Raw genomic sequence first — 12,563 nt, forward strand, 5'->3', positions numbered from 1 at the left:
AAAACCTCCGTAGCCTGTATCAAACGATCCGCTCCTACTCAGGTTCGCATCATCTGGTATCAGAGCTTTGGCTCTTGATACAGGTTCTATCTTATCCTATTATTTTTCTTTGTAATTTGTCCAGGTTCGTGTTTTGTCCTTGTTCTGTTATTTGTTTTCTTGTTTGCGTCTTGTTGCGTTCTTGTTTGTGTCTTTGTTTCGTTCTTGTTCTTGTCACGTTTGTGTTCTTGTTGTTGTTCTTGTTTCTAGTGTCTTTCAGACTGTGTCATAAAAAAAAAATTGTTTGGGTTCTGTTTCAAGTAAAAAAAAAAGTTGCAGAAATTTTGAAAAAAAAAAAAGAAGAAAAGAAGAAAGAGAAAAAAGAGAAAGTGGATGTTTGATCTTTGAACACGAAATGGAGGCAGTTAGAGGCTTTTTTTTGGCAGAAAATCATGTACCAAATCCCCTTATCTAGATTCTCCTCTGAATTCTGAGCGTTTTGATATATAGTGGGCCTCAAACGGACAACCGTAGCAAAAGTTATGAGCATTTGAAGTTTACTTGTCATATCTGTTATCTTATCTGTTATCCTATCTGTTATCTTATTTGTTATCATATATGTTATCCAAATTAAATCTAATTTGTTATCCAAATCTGATCTATTATCCAAATCAAATCAAATCAAATTTTTTATCCAAATCTAATCTGTTATCCAAATCAAATCCAATCTGCTATCCAAATCAAGTCCAAGTTGTTATCCCAAATCAAATCTGTTACTCTAGTAATTATATTGTCTTTCCTTTTATTTTATATTACCTTGTGTGTCTAATTCGATCCATCCAAGAACTTAAGAGGGAGTGAGTGGTAAAAGGCAAGAGTGAAAACATCACACAAAAGCCTATATTGAGAGCATCAAACACGAGTGAACTACCATCAAAGAGAGAAACACGTGAGTAGAGTGAGGTGAGGTCCTGAATTTTTTTTAATTTACTGCAAAATTCTTTGTTCTTTAATCATGGCAAGAGCTGGTGACAATGGTGGTGTATATCATCAACTGGACGAATCTCAACGCTTATTTCTGGACGCGTGGACTACACAAATGCAACGTTTGTTGAACCGTAACAAAGAAAAGCCCTACAGACGAATAGCCAAATCTTCCTCATTTACTCTTAAACCTCTATCCCCTAGAGAAGTGTGTGATGACCAAATCAGAATGGGAGAAAAGGGAGAACAAGAGAAAGAAAATAGTGAGGCACCACAAAGGAATATGAAAAAGAAAAGTGATACACCCGAGGAAAAGAGTGATACACATGAGAGAAAATTTAATTATTTTGCAGAGGCGAGTGAAGTGAGGAAAGTGTTACCTGCTCATGAACCACTCAATCTACAGTATTGCAAAGACAGTAAAATTTCTACTGATAATTCTAATGAGTTTACTATTTCTATTTCTCCTAGTGTTCAACCATTATTGCAGGAATTTAAAAATGTCTTTCCTAAGGAGATTCCTCATGGACTACCACCTTCAAGAGGCATAGAACATCAAGTTGATCTCCTCCCCAGAGCTTCATTGCCTAACAGGCCAACTTACAAAAGCAATCCCCAAGAGACTCAACGTAAGGATGCACATGCCAAAGTTGAGTATGTGAAAAGATTGTATGACCAAGTGAAGGTGCAAATTGCAAAGAAGAATGAAAGCTATGTCAAGCAAGCCCACAAGAAAAGGAAGGAAGTGGTACTTGAACCCGGTGATGATCCTGAACATTTGAGGACAAATGTTTTCCAAGAAGGAGGGAATGATGAGAATCATGAAACTGGCCAAATACAGGCTAAAGGCCCAAGTGGAGAAGGACGAAGGCCCAAGTGGAGAAGGATGAAGGCCCAGAGGCAGAGACACTATCAAGACTATTAATTGTTGCTGAAGGCCCAAACTAATTTGAAGGCCCAAGTTAAATAAGTTTTTAGTTATAATTTATTTTTATTGTAATTTTGGCCCAAACTGTCTAGAAGGCCCATGTCTATTTTTATCTTTTTGTTCACATACACTATAAGTATGGGTTTTTGTTTTGAATAAAAAAACTTTTGGCATTTGATAAAATTTGGTGAGAGTTTCTCTCTGGGTTCCTTGTTGAACCATTTATCAGACTTATCAAGGTAATCCTTGTGGCGTCTACCCTGACTTATCTTCCTTCACTAGAAGTGACGTCTACCCAAACTTATCTTCCTTCACTGGAAGTGGCGTCTACCCTGACTTATCTTCCTTCACCGGAAGTGGCGTCATCAAACCTTCGTAGCCTGTATCAAACGATCCACTCCTACTCAGGTTCACATCAAAAAGATCAAAGTTCCAAAAAATGCACACACATGACCTCTATTTATAGCCTAAGTGTCACACAAAATTAGAGAGAAATTTGAATTTCTATTCAAATTTCACTTGAATTTGAAATTGAATATGTGGAGCCAAATTTTGGAGCCAAATTTTCACTAATTATGATTAGTGAGTTTTAGCTATGGTTCAGCCCACTAATCCAAGATCAAGTCCAAGATTTTCCACTAAGTGTGCTTAGGTGTAATGAGACATGTAAAGCATGAAGGACATTCACAAAGTGTGATCATATGATGTGGCAATGGGGTGTAGCAAGCAAATGCTCACCCCCCCCCTCTAAAATTTAATTGGATTGGGCTTCTCCCAATTCAATTAAATTTATTTCCAACAACAAACATCAAATATTCACTTAATGCATTTGAAATTACAAAACTACCCCTAATACAAAAAACTAGTCTAGGTGCCCTAAAATACAAGGCCCAAAAATAATGAAACCTTAATCTAATATATACAAAGATAAGCGAGCTCATACTTAGCCCATGGGCCTGAAATCTACCCTAAGGCTCATGAGAACCCTAAGGCCTTCTCTTGCATCTCTGGCCCAATCTTCTTGGAGTCTTCTATCAAATGCCCTTGCGGGGTAGGATTGCATCAACTTGCCCCACCTTGGATCAGACACAAGTGGGTGAATCAGCAATGCCCTCACAGACCAATACAGCAAGCCCCACTGGTAAGCCAAAGAAAGTCCAGACTAATCTGTCTGTTCCACCTCACAGTCAACATGTTCAGGTTGCAAATCATGTTCCTATTCTTTAGAATTCTTCTGACTTAACAAAAACAGTGAACACTAAGTATGGTAACCTTGTTGAAGATGGGTTTGTTCAGGTGAAAACAAAACCTCAAAAAAAAAAGGTAAAAAAAAGTGCAACTCATAAAAACAACCCATATTGAGGATAAGCAAGTTGATGTCTAAAGAGGAAGAAATCAAAAAGTTGTAACTTGGGTCGGGGAGGCTTCCTCCCGTCCAAACTCATGATTATCGCCTCTTGGAATATCAGAGGCTTTAATTTTCCTCTGAAGCATCACGCGATGTAGAGCTTCCTTCGCTGCAAGGAAGTTAATGTCATGGTTGTGTTGGAAACTAAGTTGAATAAGGTTTCAGTTGAGCAAACCATGAGAAGAAAGTTTGGCGATTGGCACTTCACCCATAACTTTGCTTCTCATAATGCTGGCAGAATTCTTATCCTCTGGAAGCAGGATAAGCTTCATCTTTCAGTTTTGGAATCAAGTGCCCAATTGATTCACTGCTCTATTGATTGCAAAATTACAGGAAAGCATTTTCAGGTTTCTTTCATTTATGGTCTTCACTCTATAGTGGCTAGAAGATCTTTATGGATTAATCTGAACAATATCAATGCTAACATGAACTGCCCATGGCTCCTCATTGGTGACTTCAATTCCATTCTCTCTCCCAATCACCGGTTCAATGGAGTTGAAACCAGTCCCTATGAGTTGCAAGACTTTTTGGATTGTTATTCTGACTTGGGATTAGGGACTATCAATAGTCACGGCCCCTTCTTCACTTGGACCAATGGCAAAGTGTGGAGCAAACTGGACAGAGCTTTGTGCAACCAACCCTGCTTCAATTCCTTTGGTAATTCAGTTTATGAAGTTATGGAGTTTGAATCTATTTCTGACCACACTCCTCTTGTTGTGACCATTGAGTTGGTAGTGCCCAGAGGTAATTTCCTGTGAAAATTTAATAATGCTATTGTAGATCACCCAGATTTCTTAAGCATTGTTGCAGATAGCTGGAGTCATTATGTGAATGGTTGTAGCATGTTCAAAATTTGTAAGAGATTGAAAACTCTTAAAGCCCCTTTGAAGAATCTTTATAATCTGGATTTCAGCAACATCTCTAACCGAGTGGAGCTAGCTGAGGCCGAGTATAATAGTGTGCTTAACTCCCTCAAGAAGAATCCTTAGAGGCTAATCGCATAAGAGGGCAGACTATTATGCTTAGAAAAGCAGAGTCTATGAAGATTGCTCAGCTCATAAAAAACAGGTATCTCCTGCAAGTTGATAGATGTTCAAAATTCTTTCATGCCTTAATCAAGCGCAACAGACACAGCCGATTTATTGCTGCCATAAGGTTAGAAGATGGTCATACAACTTCCTCTCAGGATGAAATTGCACAGGCTTTTGTGAATCACTTCAAGAAGCTCTTTAGTGCCCATGATCTGAACCAAACAACTTCCATTTTGATCTGCAACATGGGTCCTAAAGTTCCCACCGATTGCTTTGAGGCCTTACTTAGTCCTATTACTAAGCAAGAGGTTTGCAATGTCATTTCAGTGATGGATAATAATAAAGCACCTGGTTCAGATTGTTTCAATGTCTTATTCTTCAAAAAGGCTTGAAACATCATTGGTGATGATATCTTTGCGACCATCAATGACTTTTTTATATCTAGGAAAATTTTAAAGCAGAAAATTACCTCTGGGCACTATCAACCATGCTATTATTGTGTTCGTCCCAAAGAATGATCAGGCCTCTCAGGTAAACCAAGTTAGACTATCTCCTGCTACAATGTGTTGTACAAGATAATGTCTAAAATTTTAACTAATCGCATAGCACCCGTGCTTGAGATTATTATTAGGGAGTCCCAAACTGTTTTACTAAAAATAGGAAGATGATGGACAATATCTTCTTTGTTCAAGAGATTTTGCATAAATATGCCTGCAAGAGGTCTTCTCTCAGATGCCTTCTGAAATTTGACCAACTTCACAAGGCTTATGATTCCATTTCCTGAGAATTCTTGGAGTGGATGCTCAAGTCTATTTGTTTCCCAGCCCAGTTCTGTACCTAGATCATGGAATGTATCTCTTCCACTTCCTTTAGTGTGGCAGTCAATTGATCCATTTATGACCACTTCAAAGGGCAGCGAGGTCTTAGACAAGGGGATCCTCTTTCCCCTTATCTGTTTGTCCTTTGTTTGGAGTACTTTTCCCGTGATATAAAAAGTCTTTAGGATGATGTAAATTTTCTGTTTCATCCTAACTGTGCAGGTATTCAGCTGTCTCATTTGCCTTTTGTAGATAATATTATGCTTCTATCTAGAGGAGATGTGCCTTCTGTATCTGCGGTGTTTGCCAAGCTCCAACATTTTTGTAGGTCAAATGGAATTAATCAGAGCTGTTATTCAGGGAATTGTTAATTTCTGGATGGGTATTTTTCCCTTCCCCAATCTGTTCTTGACAGGATCAGCGCTTCTTGCCATAATTTTCTGTGGGGTAAAGCCGATGGTGGTAAGAACAAACCCTTGGTTGCTTGGTCCGTAGTCTGTTCGCCCTAAAAAGATGGAGGTTTAGGTCTGTTTAATTTGAAGGACTGGAACCTTGCCCTACTTTCCCGCATTCTTTGGGACCTGCACACCAAAAAGGATTCTCTTTGGGTTCGTTGGGTCCATCACTATTATTTCAAAGGGGGTCATGTCAGGACTACAATTGTTCTCTTTCAGATTCAGTGTTGATTAACAAGATCATTCAGATAAGGGACTTCATTATCTCCAAAGAGCATAATATTGAGGATGCAAAGCTAAGGATTCACTCATGGAGCAGCAATGAGCAATTGATTGTTGGGAAAGTTTATGATTACCTTAGAGGTGCCAGGTCCATTGTTAGTCAGTGTTCTGTTATTTGGAATCCAGCCATTCCTCCAAAAATGTCTTTCATTTTTTGACTTGCAAAAAATAATCGCCTGCTGACCCTTGGCAGAGCTACTTTCATGAATAAGGGTCTCCTCTGCCCTTTATGTTCAAATGAGGCTGAGTTAAATGCTCACTTGTTCTTTTCTTGCAGGAGATCTCTCCAAGTTTGGGCTCACATTCGTGATTTGGTTTCTTTCTATAGGCGATTTATTTCTTTGCAGCTTACTTTTGACTTTTTAATCCGGGGTAGAGCCACATCAGGTGTTCAAGGAAAATTTCGATGCTTGGCTATTGCAATTGTTGTCTACTGCATCTGGATGTCCAGGAACAAGCTGCTATTTGAAGATTATCAATTTTCTGTAACTGAAGTAACTAGCAAAATTCAATTTCTTATGTATAGACAGTCGCACATGTTGCATTTGTTTTAGGCAGTAGCATATGTTGCTTTTGTTTTGAACTCTTGGTCTGAGCCTTCTTGTATTAAGCGTCTTTTTTATTTTCTAGCTGCGGAGCATGCCCCGTTCATTGTTGTATCTTTTGGGTTTAATATAATTTACATTTTTCCCAAAAAAAAAATGAAAGAGCTCTCAGTCCTAGACCTCTCTCCCTCTTGGGCAAACAAATATCGGTCCAAGCCACCAAAGGCTTGATCTTACCAGAATCAGCCTTACCCCACAGAAATTTGCTGCAACACGCGTTAATCCTATCCAAAACAGATTGGGGCAAGGAAAACACCCATCCAGAAATTAGCAATGCCTTGGATAACAACTTTGATTAGCTTCACTTTTCCTGCATAAGAGACGATTTCCTGTTCCAACCTTGCATAAGACAAGTGATCTGAGAAAGCAAAGGGGCATAGTGGCAGACATTGAGCCTAGAAGATAAGAGAGGAACTCGCAAATATCTAAGGAAAAATGCCCGAGCTCTAACCAGTGAGCAGTTGAATGTCAGAAAGAATATTTGGCCTTATACCTACTGTGTAAATGGTTGATTTGTTTGAGTTGATGGAAAGCCTTAATACATTGCAGAAGTGTTGAAGCTTAACAAACATTGTAGACACAGAATGCACATCTCCTCTGGACAGAAGCATTATGTCATCAGCGAAAGCTAAGTGGGAAAGTTGAATAGCTACACACTACGGATGAAATTGAAAATTGACGTCCTTAAGGCTTTGCATATTTATGGAAAAGTACTCCAAACAGAGAACAAACAGATAAGGGGAAAGAGGATCCCCTTGTCTAAGACCCCTTTCCCCTCAGTCTTGGGTCTAGGCACAGAACTAGGCTGGGAAACAAATAGACTTGAGCATCCACTCCAAGAATTCCCAGGAAATGGAATCATAAGCCTTGTGCAGGTTGGTCAAATTTCAGAAGGCATCTGAGAGAAGACCTCTTGCGGGCATATTTGTGCAAAATCTCTTGAACAAGTAAGATATTGTCCATCATCTTCCTATTTTTAGTAAAACAGTTTGGGACTCCCTAATAATAATCTCAAGCACGGGTGTTATGCGATTAGTCAAAATTTTAGACATTATCTTGTACAACACATTGTAGCAGGAGATAGTCTAACTTGGTTTACCTGAGAGGCCTGATCATTCTTAGGGACGAACGCAATAATAGCATGGTTGATCTGCTTTAAAAAATTTTCAGATATAAAAAATCCATTGATGGCCGCAAAGATATCATCACCAATGATGTTCCAAGCCTTTTTGAAGAATAAGGCATTGAAACCATCTGAACCAAGTGCTTTATTATTATCCATCACTGAAATGACATTACAAATCTCTTGTTTAGGACTAAGTAAGGCCTCAAAGCAATCAGTGGGAACTTTAGGACCCATGTTGGAGATCAAAATGGAAGTTGTTGGGTTCAGATCATGGGCAATAAAGAGCTTCTTGAAGTGATTCACAAAAGCCTGTGCAATTTCATCCTGAGAGGAAGTGTTATGACCATCTTCTAACCTTATGACAGTAATAAATCGACTATGTCTGTGCGCTTGATTAAGGCATGAAAGAATTTTGAACATCTATTAGCTTGCAGGAGATACCTATTTTTTATGAGCTGAGCAATCTTCATAGACTCTACTTTTCTAAGCATAACAATATGCCCTCTTATGCAAATAGCCTGACCTAGAAGGGATGAGTTCTGAGGATTCTGCTTGAGGGAATTAAGCATGTTGTTATACTCGGCCTCAGCTGGCTCCACTCGGTTAGAGATGTTGCTAAAATCCAAATTATAAAGATTCTTCAAAGGAGCTTTAAGAGTTTTCAATCTCTTGCAAACTTTGAACATGCTATAGCCATTCACATAATGACTCCAGCCATATGCAACAATGCTTAAGAAATCTGGGTGATCCACAATAGCATTATTAAATTTAAACGGGGAATTACCTCTGGGCACTACCAACTCAGTGGTCACAACAAGAGGAGTGTGGTCAGAAATAGATTCAAACTCCATAACTTCACAAACTGAATTACCAAAGGAATTGAAGCAGGGTTGGTTGCACAAAGCTCTGTCCAGTTTGCTCCACACTTTGTCATTGGTCCAAGTGAAGAAGGGGTCGTGACTATTGATACTCCCTAATCCCAAGTCTGAATAACAATCCAAAAAGTCCTGCAACTCATATGCACTGGTTTCAGCTCCATTGAACCAGTCATTGGGAGAGAGAATGGAATTGAAGTCACCAATGAGGAGTCAGTGGCAGTTCATGTTAGCAATAATATTGTTCAGATTAATCCATAAAGATCTTCTAGTCACTATAGATTGAAGACCATAAATGAAAGAAACCTGAAAATGCTTTCCTGTAATTTTGCAATCAATAGAGCAGTGAATCAATTGGGCACTTGATTCCAAAACAAAAAGATGAAGCTAAACCTGCTTCCAGAGGATAAGAATTCTGCCAGCATTGTGAGAAACAAAGTTGTGGGTGAAGTGCCAATTGCCAAACTTTCTTCTCATGGTTTCCTCAACTGAAACCTTATTCAATTTAGTTTCCAACACAACCATGACATTAACTTCCTTGCAGCGAAGGAAGCTCTGCATCGCATAATACTTCAGAGGCAAATTAAAGCCTCTGATGTTCCAAGAGGCGGTAATCATGGATTTGGACGGGAGGAAGCCTCCCCGACCCTAGTTACAACTTTTTGATCTCTTCCTCTATGGACATCAACTTGCCAAACCTCAATACGGGTTGTCTTTGTTAGTTGCACTTTTTTACCTTTTTGTTGAAGTTTTGTTTTCACCTGAACAAACCCATCTTCAACAAGGTCACCATACTCAATGTTCACTATTTCTGTTAAGTCAGAAGAATTCTGAAGAACAGGAAAGCAGCCATATTTCTAGCAGGGTGGAGCTAGCTGAGGCCAAGTACAATATTGTGCTTAACTCCCTCGGGCAGAATCTCCAAGATTCCTCTCTTCTCTCCCAGGCCAACCGTGCAAGGGCTCAGACTATCATGCTTAGGAAAGTAGAAACTATGAAGAATGCTCAGCTCATTAAAAATAAGTACCTTTTGCAAGCTGATAGGTGCTCGAAATTTTTTAATGCTTTGACCAAGCGTAATAGACACAGTCAGTTTATTGCTACAATAAAGCTGGAAAATGGCCAAAGCACTGCTTCCCAACCTGAATTGGCCCATCCCATGCCTTTGTGAATCACTTCAAAGAGTTGTTTAGTGCTCATGAGCTACAACAAGAGGCTCTCCCTGCTATTTGCAACTTGGGTCCAAAAGTTTTGTCTAACTATTTTAGTGCTTTACTTAATCCTATTTCTAAGGACGACGTCTGGCAGGTTATCTCAGTGATGGATAATAACAAAGCTCCTGGGCCTGATGGCTATAATGTTTTTTTCTTCAAAAAAGTTTGGAACATCATAGGAGATGATATATTCGCAACGATCAATGAGTTCTTCAATTCAAGGAAGATTTTAAAACAGATCAATCATGTCATCATCACGCTCATCCCCAAGACTAAGCATGCTTTCCAGGTGAATCATTTTAGGCCTATCTCGTGCTGCAATTTGTTGTACAAGATAATATCCAAGATTTTGGCTAACCGTATTACCCCTGTTCTCGAGATTATCATCAGTGAGTCCCAATCTGCCTTTCTGAAGAATCGAAAAATGTTGGACAATATTTTCCTTATTCAAGAGCTTTTGCACAAGTATGCTCGTAAAAGGACTTCGCCCAGATGTCTTTTGAAGATCAACGTGCACAAGGCTTATAACTCCATTTCTTGGGAATTATTGGAATGGATGCTTAAGTCTATTGGTTTTCCTCATCAGTTCTATGCTTGGATTATGGAGTGTGTCTCTTCTACCTCCTTTAGCGTTGCGATTAATGGATCCATTTTTTACCACTTCAAGGGGCAAAAGGGTCTTAGACAAGGGGATCCCCTTTCCCCTTATCTGTTTGTTCTCTGTTTGGAGTATTTTTCCAGAAATATGCAAATCTTTAAGGACGATGTCAATTTTCAATTTCATCCGCATTGTGTAGCTATTTAGCTTTCCCACTTAGCTTTCGTTGATGACATAATGCTTCTGTCCAGAGGAGATGTGCATTCTATGTCTACAATGTTTGTTAAGCTTCAACACTTCTGCAATGTATCAGGGCTTTCCATCAACTCAAACAAATCAACCATTTACACAGTAGGTATAAGGCCAGATATTCTAACATTCAACAACTCACCGGTTTGAGCTCGGGCATTTTTCCTGTTTGATATTTGGGAGTTCCTCTCTTATCTTCTAGGCTCAATGTCTGCCACTATGCCCCTTTGGTTTTCCAGATTACTTGTCTTATGCAAGGTTGGAACAGGAAATCGCTCTCTTATGCAGGAAAAGTGGAGCTAATCAGAGGTATTATCCAAGGCATTGCTAATTTCTGGATGGGTGTTTTTCTTTGGCCCCAATCTGTTTTGGATAGGATTAACGCATCTTGTCGCAACTTTCTGTGGGGTAAGGCTGATTCTGGTAAGATCAAGCCTTTGGTGGCTTGGACCGATATCTGTTTGCCTAAGAGGGAGGGAGGTCTTGGCCTGTTTAATCTCAAGGACTAGAACCTTGCCCTCCTGTCCCGCATTTTGTGGGACCTGCACTTTAGGAAGGACTCCCTTTGGGTTCGTTGGGTTCACATTTATTATTTCAATGGAGGTGATGTTTGGAACTTTAATTGCTCTTCTTCAGATTCTGTGTTAATTAAGAAGATTATTCACATAAGGGACATCATCATCAACAAAGAAGGTAATCTTGAGGCTGCAAAGCAGATTATGCACTCTTGGAGCAATAATGATAATTTGCTTGTGGGGAAAGCTTATGACTGCTTTCGAGGAATCAGACCTACAGTTAACTGCAGTTCTGTCATCTGGAGTCCAGTTGTTCCTCCAAAGATGTCTTTTATCCTTTGGCTAGCGAAGAAGAATCGCCTGCTCACTCTTGACAAGGCTGCCTTCCTGAACAAAAGAGTCCTCTGCCCTCTTTGCTCAAATGAGGCTGAGTCTCATGCGCACGTATTTTTTTCTTGTAGTAGGGGTCTCCGAGTCTGGACTCACATTAGAGACTGGTTACCTTTTCTCAAGCAAACCATTTCATTGCAAAGCACTATCAGCTCTCTCATCTGAGGTAGAAGCACCTCAGGCGTTCAAGGTGGTCTTCGTTGTTTGGCTTTGGCAACAACAGTGTACAGTATTTGGATGTTCGGAAACAAACTGCTTTTTGAGAATTGTCATTTTTCAGTTACCGATGTTAATAGTAAGACTAAATTTCTTGTGTATAGACAGTCGGATCTTTTGCATCTATTTTAAGGTTTTGACTAGGGGCTACTTGTATTAGTGGGTCTTGTATTTTGTTTGCGGGGTATGCCCCGTTCATTGTTGTATTATTTTAGGTTCAATATAATTTACATTTTTCTCAAAAAAAATAAAAAGAAAGAGCTCTCAGTCTGTCAATCCTTACTATGTCTAGAACTGGTAAGTTTCCCCATGTTGAGTCAAATTAAGCCGCAGGCTCCACTCTTGGTGGTGCCCTTCCGTCAATTCCTTTATGTTTCAGTCTTGCGACCATACTCCCCCTGGAACCCAAAGACTTTGATTTCTCATAAGGTGCCAGCGAAGTCCTAAAAGCAACATCCGTTGATCCCTGGTCAGCATCGTTTATGGTTGAGACTAGGACGGTATCTGATCGTCTTCGAGCCCCCAACTTTCGTTCTTAATTAATGAAAACATCCTTGGCAAATGCTTTTGCAGTTGTTCGTCTTTCATAAATCCAAGAATTTCACCTCTGACTATGAAATACAAATGCCCCCGACTGTCCCTGTTAATCATTACTCCGATCCCGAAGGCCAACACAATAGGATCAGAATCCTGTTGTGTTATCTCATGCTAATGTATACAGAGCGTAGGCTTGCTTTGAGCACTCTAATTTCTTCAAAGAAACAGCACTAGAGGCACGACACGACTAGTTAAGTACAAAAGCGCATTGCCGGCAGAAGGGACGAGCCGATCGATGCACACCGGAGGCGGACCGATCGACCCAACCCAAGGTCCAACTACGAGCTTTTTAA

This window comes from Glycine soja, chromosome 13 (genome assembly GCF_004193775.1).
Source record: "Glycine soja cultivar W05 chromosome 13, ASM419377v2, whole genome shotgun sequence".
In the NCBI taxonomy this organism is placed as follows: domain Eukaryota; kingdom Viridiplantae; phylum Streptophyta; class Magnoliopsida; order Fabales; family Fabaceae; genus Glycine; species Glycine soja.